Below are 12,470 nucleotides of genomic sequence, written 5' to 3'. Positions count from 1 at the left end.
CTGGAGAAATTGTGGCAAGCTACATCCTATAAAATATATTTTGCAGCCCTAGAAACCTTTATGGGACAGCTCTGCTGTGCCCTATAAGGTTAGTAATAATCAGAATTAAATTAGCAGCAATTTTTGGATCGGAGCTTATGCATATACAGTAGCTTTAAATTAAATTAAATATGAACATCACATTGCTGATCATTTATGAACATCTTCATTATATTCTGCTAGGCATACCTTGCCCAAGAGCCTTTACTTGTGCTCCCTAAAGAGCACTGACAATTACACGACTTAGTCTCAGAATCCCTCAGGCCCCAAGATTAGCAAATATTTAGTCTCTCAATGATGATTCTGTTCAATGGATGCCAAAAATATTTCACAAAGATCAACTAGCTCAAATAACTGAACTTTCCATCCATGTTCTAAGTAAGATCAAAGTTAACAAAGATGATTTTATGGAAGGAATCATAACAAGGCATGGTTTGTATATTGACCCATCCAATACAGAGGAAGGTCCAATCAAACAGTGGGTCAATTTAGAAAGTTATAATATTTCCTTTTGCAATTCCTCTGGACATTCTAGGTAGATTTCTTATTAGGACAACCATGGGAACATCTTAGGAAGAAGTGGTTTTTTTTTTTTTTAGGTTTTTGTTTAAATTGAGAACTACATTGGTGAGCAAAAGGCCAGGAGCTATATTCTGAGAATATTTCTTATTCCATCATGACAATGCTTCTGATCATTCTTCCAGGGGACCAACTTCAGACCTATAATAATTTTATTATGAAGAATTAGCCCATCCACACAACAGGCCCAATCTTGCACTGTTAGATATATTTCTGTTCCCCATAATCAACATTGAAAATGAATAAGATTTGAATCCATAAAGAATGTCAAAATTTCATTTGGAAGTGGTATAAATTGAAGAGTGTAGAATTCTTCAAGAAGAGTAAGAGTTAGAAATGCTTATTTCAGGAGAGTATACACCTAGCTAGAGTAATGGCTATATATTTTGATATTTGTTTAATAAAGCTTTCTATGATTTTGTAGTAATATATTTTGACTTACTCTTTTTATCCCATGTCTATTGTATGCTCAAATGCAAACCCCAGGTTATTTATGACAAATCACGTAAAAGTAACAAATTTAACCTAAAAGTTTAGAAATGCCCTATGTCAAAACTTGTCTAAATTGAATTAGTAGGAAATTTAGAAAAGTTTATATTATATGTACTTCTTTCTACCCTAGGCCAAATGGGTAAATTAATAGAAATATTTACTTGGAAAACAATTATATTAGCTTTACACATGTTGTCTTTATAGATGAAATGTAAAAATTATAAGAAGTATCAGGTGTACCAGAGGTATTCCTAAAGGAAATATGATGCATTTTGTGGCTTTAAAATAACCTCCACTCACTGTTACAGTACTAAATTTTTTATGAACTTTGACTTTGTAGGGAAATTTATATATAATCTTAGGTAAATGCTTTTTTGTGTGTTACATTAAAAAACAATATAACATTTATTTAATCTGTAATTACAGATCTAATCTTATGTAGTATTATAATAATAAAATATTCCCATAAAATACAATAAAATTGACAATAATCACTCAAATGAAGAAAAATAGAAACATAGAAATAAAGATATATTTCACTGCATCTGTTAAAACTACAGAATTCAAAAATTCTTCATATTAAACATGAAACTCCTTTCTATACAATTCTAGCCAAGAATGAGTAAGTATGAAAAATCTTCCATTCATATTTTTGTGAAGAATTTCAATGGAGACATTAGAAGAATATATAGAAGTAGAGGCACAATATTTATATCAAAATATTTCTCAGGCATGGTGATTTTCATTATGGAAACAACAAAAATGATTATGGAAGTATAATATTTTATCCATATTGAATTACTATAAGTCATGAAGTCCTATGGGAAAATTACACAATTTTTTGACAACGATTTTACAGTAAACACTACTTCTGCTTCTTTGTAAGGCTTATTTTACTTATTTACTTTGTAAGGCTTATTTTACCCTTATTTCTCTACTTCAGAGTAGAGAAAGCTGAATTTGTGACCATACACTGTTTTCCCAAGGCCCAGCATATCGAGGAGGTGAAATAAAGTTTTGAGAATAGCTTTATTTGACTGCAGAGACCATACATCCTTCCACAATGCCTGAGATGCAACACATTATCAAAGATTTTCCATAACAAGTTTATACTTGTATTTTCTATAAAATATTTTGGCCAAAAATATTTTGGCAATAACTAGGCTACTTGCCTTCAATTATGAGAGTCTTACAAATGAAGTTTATTCAAGAAACTTAAGGCAAATAATATTAATTTTCTTTAAATTAAAGAAAAATCTTTAGGAAACAATTAGAGCAATGATCCCATCCTGTAAACTATCTACTTGGGATTTTTTTTTTTAGACTTCTAAATCTTTCCTCTGGTTATTGTTTGATGAGGTAGGGATAACATCAAAAGTAAAGTTAGAAAAATATTGTTTATATTACTGCTTACATGCCAGTAAAATTTACCAGGTATCAATGTTTTCCTCATTCAGAAGTCAATAACCTTTAGAATTCCTTTAAAAGTCTTTGATTCATTTGTTATTAAGATCTTAGTTATACCCGCCAATATTAATGGGAGAGTCAGATCAATAGGGCCCCTAGAGGAGCCATTTAATTAATAGAAAGAACAATTTTAATGAAATGTCAAACCTGGTCCTTGGAACAGAAAATTTTTTATACCTGATCTCTAGTCTGCTTGGTCTTCACTCCATAGACAAAAGGATTGAAGAAAGGTGGAACTAGTAGATAAAGGATGGACAAAGTAATATGTATGTGTGATGGGATATGAGATCTAGATCTGTGAGTAAAAACAAGAGAAGAAAGCAAGGAGATAAAATTGGAAGAAGACATACATGTATTGAATGCCTTAAGAATACATGTATTGAATGCCTTAAGATGAGCCTTTTGGGGGGGGAGGGGCAGGTGAGCAACCGTGATAAAATATCTGGCTATAGGAAAGGGTGATTGAAAGGAAGTCAAACCCACCAACAATGAAAGCACCAAAGAGACCATAGAACTTATTGATAAAAATATCTGCAGTGGCAAGCTTCACAACAGCCATGTGTTCACAATAAGTATGGGATATTATTTTGGTTCAGTATAGCTTCAGGCGACACTTTATGAGCAGAAGGTATGGGATTATGAGGATGGCAGGCCGCAATGTCATCCCAATTCCAATATGAGTCACGAATAGAGGTGTGAATATGGTAGCATGTCTAATTCAAACTCACCTGTCACTCTATGGGAGAAAAATATCTAGTGATGTGCACCTTTAAAAATTACAGCATAAAAATTGCTCACTTCTGCATGAAATACGTAAGCTTGCCTTGATGCAATAACAATGAACTTGACTTTTTTATTTCTATTTTATTATTGAGTTTTAAAACCAATACATATAATTTTATATGTAGTAAATTTAGATATAAATATAAAATATACAGATTTTATAGACATCTATAGAATGTGTAAATGTTAAATATGTGGATGAATATATAAAATTACTGGTATAAATTGCATACAAAATTTAAATTCAAGTTACATCATTTGCCTGATATTTGCCTAGTCTCCAGTTTGCTTTTTCATTTTCTTAACAGTGTATTTGTGTTGATTTCGATAAAACTGATAAAATTAGCACCTCAATGGTGAAAAGCGTTAACACACTCAACTGGTAACCAAAATATTGTAGCTTATCAGAATTCTCAGAAATTAATTTTTTAAACTCAGTTAATGAAAATTGTATCATATTTTTATATTCTGACACTCATGCGAACATTCTGAGTCTTAGTGAAGACTATGACTGACATCATTATGTGAGAGAATCATATTGTATGGAATGCTGGTACCTGTTTTTAGTACTATTTAGTTATATGGATATGACTTAGCATAAAGCTAACTAAGTCACATTAATTTACTGATAGTATGCAGCTTATTTTCTCATCAAGTGAGGATAATACTGGTATCAAGACATTGTTTTGACATAATTGCCGAGACTGCCAGAGAACAATACATAAAGTAAACAACCAAATGGTGGTGCATTATATAAATATTAAATGTATATGTATACTATGATGCATTATTGATTATTAACAATGAATAAACTTTCATCATTAATATAAATCACTGGGAAGTAAACAAACTTAAGTTGCATGTAACCAACTATATAAATTCATACACCAACAAATCTACTAAGTTTAGCGATGCATGGTTACATGGTGAACTTCAAGGAAATAATATAGTAATTATGTCAGGAGAAGGCAAGAGTTCCAGTAAAAAAAAAAAAGACCTTTTTGTTTCCTAAAGAAATCTTATAGATTTTTCTGTGTTTACAGAACAGTTCAGGATAAACTTAGTCTTGGAAATTCATAAATAAAAAGAGTTCAAACAGTTGATTTGAATGTACATGTACACATATTCTTAGCCAATACCTTCAACCGTTTTATCTTAACGCATATTGCCATCAATAACTGACAAGAAAATTATAAAGACATGCAGACGCAATAAAACATCATGCCAAAATTTCTATTGAAGTGGAGGATAGTCATACAAGTTGTCTTATTAATAATTTGCTACCTTTCCTAATAAACTCTCAGAAACAAAATAATGTATGTTTAGAATAGTCACAATATTCATTTTGGACTTTAATGATCTGTGATAAAATCCTTTGCAACATAAGAAACTGGAACAAAGAAATAATTTTAAGCTACAAGTAACTGTAGCTAAATATGCTGGCTGATACCATCACAGACCTTAAAGGGGAGGACTGAGATGTCTTTCTTCATTTAAAGATGTACCAATCCTCGAATTCATTACCTGTGATTTTCTTTCCTTTATGAACCCCCAACAGTACTACACTCAGTGCTTTGAGGGAGCAGTACTATGCTTAATGGGGTATAGGTGTTCCTAAATTGTAACAGGTCTGAGCAGTACCTGCAGATACTGTTAAAACATTGAATGCCAAAGTTCACCTCAAGAAATCTGTATGCAAGAGGTCTTGGATAGGAACTATAATTTAATTTCTTACTAGGGTTCACATATTATTAATGAAGTATCAGGCATCAAAGAGCAAAAATCATATTGTAAAAGAGGGGGAGTGCAGACTGAAGATTCAAAGCCCATCTGTAAACAATTGGACATCCCCTTACAGAAGGGTTGCGGGGAGGAGATGAGCCAGTCAGGGTGCAGTGTAGCAACGATGAAACATACAACTTTCCTCTAGTTCTTTAATGCTTACTGCCCTAACACCCTCCCCACACTATCATGATCACAATTCTAACTTACAAATCTGGCTAGACCAGAGGATGTACACTGGTACAGATAGGAACTGGAAACACAGGGAATACAGGATTGATGATCCCTTCAGGACCAGTGCTGAGAGTGGCAATACTGGGAGGGTGGCGAGAAGGTAGGGTAGAAAGAGGGTACCAGCTGTAGTACTTTTTATGAGAGAAAAATACCAGGTCTCTCCTCCTGAAAAGCAATACACATGTTGAACTGCAAACCTTTTATCTAGCAATCAATTGTTTAACTGGTATCCTGGCAGGGCTCCTTATCTGTAGTCCATCATACAGGCGATATAAACATATATAGTAGTAATCATAAAAGTCTTTATTTTACTTTCATATAAGGACACCTGTTAGTATACTAAGTCTATTAAGATATATTTATATAAAATCTATAGTATTGAGGATTTCGGGGGTGCAGTAGATAAGGCATTGCTTGCTAACTAGGTCAGCTTTTTGGAACCACTTGGCAGCTCACGTGAAAGAGGTGAGGCTGTTCACTCCCTGGAGAGCCAGTCTCAGAAATCCCCGGGCCACTTGCACTCTGTCCTCGAGGTTTGCTTTTAGTCGGAACTGCTTGGACGACGGTAGTTTTCTAAAATAGTTGCTGTGATTTGGAATTTTACTTGATGTCTGCTTGAAGGCCATGTTTGTGTGCTAATGGTGACGTGCTGTCATGTTCTGTGGGTGCATTTTGAACATTTGAAATAGGAAATACAATGTTTATCACAACCATCCATGCATCCAGTGTGTCAAGCACATTTGTACATTTGTTGCCCTCATCATTCTCAAAACATCTGCTTTCCACTTGAGCCCCGGCGTCAGCTCTCATTCCCCCTCCTCCATGTTCGCCCCCTCACAAACCATTGATAATTCATAAATTATTACTTTGTCATATCTTACACTGTCCAAGGTCTCCCTTTACCCACTTTTCTGTTGTCTGACCTCCAGAGAGGAGGTTATATGTAGATCCTTGTAATCGATTCCCCCTTTCTACCCCACCTTTGTTCCACCATCCCAGTATCACCACTCTCACCACTAGTCCTCAGGGGTTCATCTGTCCTGGATTCCCAATGTTTCCAGTTCTCATATGTACCAGTGTACATCCTCTGGTCCAGCTGGAAATGTAAGGTAGAATTGAGATCATGATGGTGGGAGGAAGCATTTAAGAAATAGAGGAAAGTTGTATGTCTCATTGCTGCTAAACTGCACCCTGACTGGCTTGTCTCCTCTCTGTGTCCCTTCTGTAAGGGGATGTCCAGTTGCCCACAAATGGCCTTAGGGTCCCCACTCTGCACTCCTCCTCATTCACAATAATGTGATTTTTGTTCCTTGATGCTTGATACTTGATCCCTTCATCACCTCATGATCACACAGGCTGGTGTGCTTCTTCCATGTGGGCTTTGTTGCTTTCGTGTTAGATGGGTGCTTGTTTACCTTCATGCCTTTAAGACCCCAGACGCTATAGCTTTTGATAGCCATCAGCTTTCTTCACCACACTTGCTTATGCCCCATTTGTCCTCACCGATTATATTGGGAAGGTGAGCGCACAATGATTTTACCTTCTTTGATGCCTGAAACACTTTCCCTTCGACACCTCACGAACACACAGATTGGCCTGTTTCTTCTGTGTTGGCTTGGTTGCTGCTAAGCTAGATGGCCGCTTGTTTATCTTCATCTTTAAGACTATCCACCATATTATGGACATACCTATCTGAAGGAGCCCTGGTGGTGTAGTGACTGTGCACTGGGCTGAGAACTGCATGATCAGCTATTGAAGCCAACATCTCCGTAGGAGAAAGACTAGGCTTTCTACTCCTGTAAATGCTTACAGGCTTGAGAACCCACAGGGGCTTACTAACCCACAGGGGCTTACTATGAGTCAGCATTGACTCGGTGGCTGTGAGTTTTGAGGGAGTATTAGAAAACAGGTAAAGTGTTGAAAAAAAATTGACAGGAAGTCAGAAAATTGGATTCTGGACCCAAATCTCACAAACCATGTTGGAATCTAGAGTTGGTTTTATAATATGGACAATTAACCAAGACTCTTAGTTCTGTTCCAGGATTACACTTCAAACTCTATAAAATGGAATTACATTGTAAGACCTCAAAGTCAGGCTTACCAAGTCTACAGAATTTATGGTAATAATTAGAAACCACATTTATTTAATGACCTTCTATCTATGGAGTAGAGAAAATACTTGGGGAGTGGGGCGTTGTAAATCTTGGATTGCCCAAAGGGCATTTCAGGTAGTTTTTACTAGATGTTGATTTATACTACATATTCTGATGTATCAACTCACTGGATTTCAGGGCATTTGGCTGTATTGCTGCCTGGGGTTCTTCCTCTCCCTGTCATCATGTCACACTGCAACAACACCTTCTACCTAGTAGGTCCCCCAGGACTTGAGGCTTTGTTCACCTGGCTCTCCCTCCCCCTGTATGCCACCTATGTGGCATCCGTGGCAGGGAACAGTTTGATCATGTGGGTAGTGAAGTTAGCCCCCTCTTTGTATCAACCCATGTACTATTTTCTGTCTATGCTGGCAGTGACTGACCTGTGCCTGTCTGCATCCACAATGCCCACCATGCTATCCATCTACATGTTGGGTTTCACTGAGGTGGCAGTGGATGCCTGCTTGGCACAGCTCTTCTTCATCCACACATTCTCCATCATGGAGTCGTCTGTTCTTCTGACTATGGCCTTTGACCGTTTGGTGGCCATTAGCAAGCCTCTTCACTATGGCACCATTCTTACAAACACTCGAATTGCCAGCTTAGGTTTGGCCATTGTGGTGTGCAGTATTGGACTCTACATCCCAGCTCCCATCATGTTGAAGAAGTTGCCTTACTGCCAGAATTGCCACCTTTCCCACTCCTACTGCCTACACCCGGATGTCATGAAGCTGGCCTGTGTCGACACCCGCATCAATAGTGCATATGGTCTCTTTGTTGTGCTCTCCACACTGGGCACCGACGCAGTACTCATTGTCCTTTCCTACGGGATGATCCTGCAAACAGTGCTGTCCATTGCCTCCAAGGCTGGATGCCTCAGAGCCCTCAACACATGTGTCTCCCACATATGTGCTGTGCTGCTGTTCTATACACCTATGATTGGACTGTCCATGACTCACCGATTTGGAAAGCGGTCTTCCCATGTAGTCGTATGTTGCTTTCCTATCTTCATTTTCTCACACTTCCAGTACTCAATCCAGTTGTTTACACTATCAAGACCCAGCAGATTCGGCAAAGGTTGATGCGTCTCTTAAGGTTGGGTAGGGGTGGCATCAGAGACATCCAAGGACATTAATTCTTTGTTGTGGAGAAGAAAAAAAAAACATGAAGAGTTTAATCATCTGCACAGAATACAAGATGAGTCACATGTAGAGATATATAATCCTCTTCAGAATGAAATTATTTCAATTATGGGGAGAAGTAATCCACCTCCTTATTTATTATTCTTTTACTAATGTGTGTGTACAATTAAAAACCTATTGCCCACAACTCAATTCCAACTCACATTAACCCTGCAGGATAGAGTAGAACTGCTTCTTTGAAACAGAGGCTATAAAGCTTTATGAAACAGGAAGATGCATCTTTCATCCATGGGGGCGCTGGCAGACTTGAACTACTGACTTTGCAAATAGCAGCTCAATTTATATCCCACAATATCACCAGGCATAGAACCTTCTAAGGTCTCATCCAGTTATTCTGGATTGGCTTACATTTTGAAAAAAAATGTTACAAACCCAAATTTTTAATTGAAAATTAGGTGAATGTTTTCAAACTTGATAATTTTACATTCTATAATCCATCCACATTTTGTTTCAACTTCTCCATTGCAATCTCTTCAATTTACCATAACTTATCCCGCATAATTCATGTGTTTCCTATTTCTATTCATTATTCCTTCCCAATCCTGTAAACTTTGTCCTTGGGCTAATATTTCCTATTGGTTTTAAATAGTTGCTTACTTGGGGGTCATTTCAGTTCCAGACGTGAGGGTAATTAAAAGCGATAGTCTTTGGGCTCCCTTAAGTCTTTATCTGCCTAGTAATCCTGGTCTTTTTATGATTTTGAGTTCTAGTCCCTATTTTTCTCCTACCCCATCCACGACTTTTTCCTGTGATCTTAGAGCAGTTGGTAGTGGTAGCTGAGAAACATCTTTTTCTGATCGCAGGGTTTCGGAGTCGGATGTCAGCATGACACATGAGCCTATTAGGGTAGTTGTTTCCATATGTCTTTTGAGTCTACATTCTTATTTCCTTTGGATGCAGAGAAACCAATAGTATCACCTTAGATGGCTTTTCAAGAGCTTTTAAGACCCCAGTAATTTTTTACGACCCCATTCTCCTCTTAGTTGTTATAAAACATTGTCCTTGTGACCCTGAGACAACATTAGTCCTGATCCCCAGGCCCAGGACTCATTCCTTCAAGATGGTTGGTTATGTTTAAGACATTTTCATAAATTCCCCCCATGTAAACTATATGACATTAATATGTATTTGAAATAATGATAAATACACATATATAAATAACCCAAGGAAAACTTTTGGTAAGATATTTATAGAAGTAGAGATGCAAACCTAAATATATGAAGGCTATGCTTATGAAGACTTTTTAATCCCAAGATTTTTCTGTTTTTGTCTATTAGTAGAATTCATGAAGATAGACTGGATATCTAGTAGTTAAGATCTAATGTATTTTGTCATACTTAGTAAAATTTTGGGGGAAAATCAATAGAATACAAAATCAAGAATAATTCTCTAAGTTGTCAAACTGCTTTATTTACCAATCTCAACCACCTTGAACATATTGAATTACTCAAAGTTAAATAAAAGAAATTTGAAAATCAAATTTTTTGAATTTTGTTACTATAATCTGCATACCAAGAGAAATACTTATGGTATATATTTATAAAACTTTACTTGAAAGCTTCCTTGTGTACAGTGAATTACAATGGAAATGTAGATGAGTGAGATGAATGTAAAGTAACAAACTGGCAGGTACTTTAATAAACTGTTTGAGAAAACAATATTATAAAAGCCAACTCAAGTAAGAAAATAATTAGCAAGTGGGATCTAATTAGTATCATATAGTTTACTCATCTCCAAGGATGCTAATAGGCAAATTCTGCATATGTAATAAAGGGATGTGTTATGATGGAAATAGAGCTTTAAAAATCTGAATAAAAAACCCCAAACATGACGTATGCTTCTGAGTGACATTCTAGAAAGTTATTCATGTTATATGTTCAGCATTTTTTAAAAGGTTTGAACATTTAAGATGCCTACATGCACTCCTGCATGTACTAGATTGGTTCAGCAGTTAGCTGTTGAATACCCCAAAACTCCCATGTGTTAAGCTTGGTTTTCTAGAGAAACAAATCCAGTGACACTCATATAAGTATAAGAAAGAATTTGATATCAAGAAGTTATATATATCAAGAAGATATCCCAATCCAGTCCAACACAAGTTCTTAAATTCTATGGTAGTCTTTAAGTTTGAAGCTAATCCATATGTTCTCCTTCAGACTCAGCCCTGCTGAATGGTGAACTGGGGAGCAAGAAGGTCACTGGCCAGGGGGTGCAGAATTGTGTGAATACCAAGTCTGTGGAAACATGACAGGATGCCAACAGTGCTCAGGTTTGTAGGAAGAGTCAATACGAGCAGGAAGGCAATGAGACAGAGAGAGTGAGAGCATTTCTGTTTGCCTTGTCCTTATACAAAAGGTGTATGACATCAAGGACATTTCATCAGGCTGCAACATGATTGACAAGTATAACTCCACCCCTGACCAGGAGTGTCTAGTTGACATAACCCTAAAAGCCAACTTCACTCTACAAAATTAGCCTGTTAGTCTTTTCTTGAGATTAGTGAATTAATGACTAAGTAGATGATAGCACATTTTGTATGCAGTGTAAAGAAAGAAAGATAAAATTAAAACACAACTCTGTATATGGTAAATATGAGTTTTCTGCAGTCAGTAAAATAATGGGCGTAAAACTTGCCTTAAATTCAGGTAACGGTCTGAAATTTCAACCATAGGCTTATTATTGATTAGTATATTGATGATAAGTAAGACAATGACATATATCTTATAGTCCAAGAATTTTTTAAATGGGCTAATGAATGTCATGTTTAATTGTTTAGATCATTTCAGAAAATCTCCCATTTTATAAATGTCCTATGAGTACAGCTTTAGATGTTAAGATGTCAATGTGAGGGTGAAGTGGCATGGGGAACATGTCTGACCTTTTCTGGATACAGAAAAGAGAAGAAGAATCCAACTTAACACTAGTTCAAGGTAGATAGTTACAAGATAGAACTCAACAATGTCTCTATTTTCTATCCCTTATGCTGTTCTGGCACAAGCCATCCCTTTCAAAGTAGAGGAGTTGCTTTTCTACTAGTTTCAATAATTCATTGCATTGGCCTCACAGAATTCATAACCAATACTCATGATTTGAGGGGTTGTTAGGGAAACTAAACCAAAAGCGAAACTAAATTCACTGCCCTACAGTTGATTATGATTCATAGCAACCCTGTAGGAGAGGGTAGAACTGCTCATATGGGTTTCAAAAGCTGCAAATCTTTACCAGTGTAGAAAACCCCACATTTCTTAGAGTAGGGCTGATGGGGTCCAGCTGCAGACTGGAGGTTAGCAGTCTAACCAGGGCTCCTTCCAGGGAAGCTAAGATGTAACAAAACGCCAGGCATACAGTCATTCTCTTCACACTGCCTCCTCTCAGCCATGCTGGCCGGCATGTCTCTCCTTTCTTGATCCCTCATCCATGTGCTTCAACTGCTTCCTCTGCTCTGTCTTATGATGTTAGTGCTGCATGCTTGGGGGCCTCTGTTATCTACACTGCTTGGTTAGGGATTTCACATGTGCTCTGCTAAGGACTCTTCTTTCATGATGGTCATGGCATTCTGTCCTTCCTAATTTTGAGATGGCTCACTTATATACCCAAAAGGAATGGCAATATTGACCCATTTCCCCTATTAGAATATAACACACCATTTTCACATGGTCCTATTCAATCATTTTGTGAGAGTTACAAAAACATGGGTAGGAGAGCCATACCATTTCACCATAGTGACATTCAGAGGTTT

General features: G+C 36.8%; 1 pseudogene; it reads left to right on the top strand.

Annotated features, from left to right (window-relative positions):
* The first annotated feature begins 3,286 nt into the window (after positions 1–3,286).
* Positions 3,287–8,664, top strand: LOC142446830 (olfactory receptor 51G2-like; annotated as a pseudogene).
* Positions 8,665–12,470: the final 3,806 nt, after the last annotated feature.

Source organism: Tenrec ecaudatus, chromosome 4, assembly GCF_050624435.1.
Source record: "Tenrec ecaudatus isolate mTenEca1 chromosome 4, mTenEca1.hap1, whole genome shotgun sequence".
Taxonomy (NCBI): Eukaryota; Metazoa; Chordata; class Mammalia; order Afrosoricida; family Tenrecidae; genus Tenrec; species Tenrec ecaudatus.
This window is presented reverse-complemented; position numbering and strand designations above follow the sequence as displayed.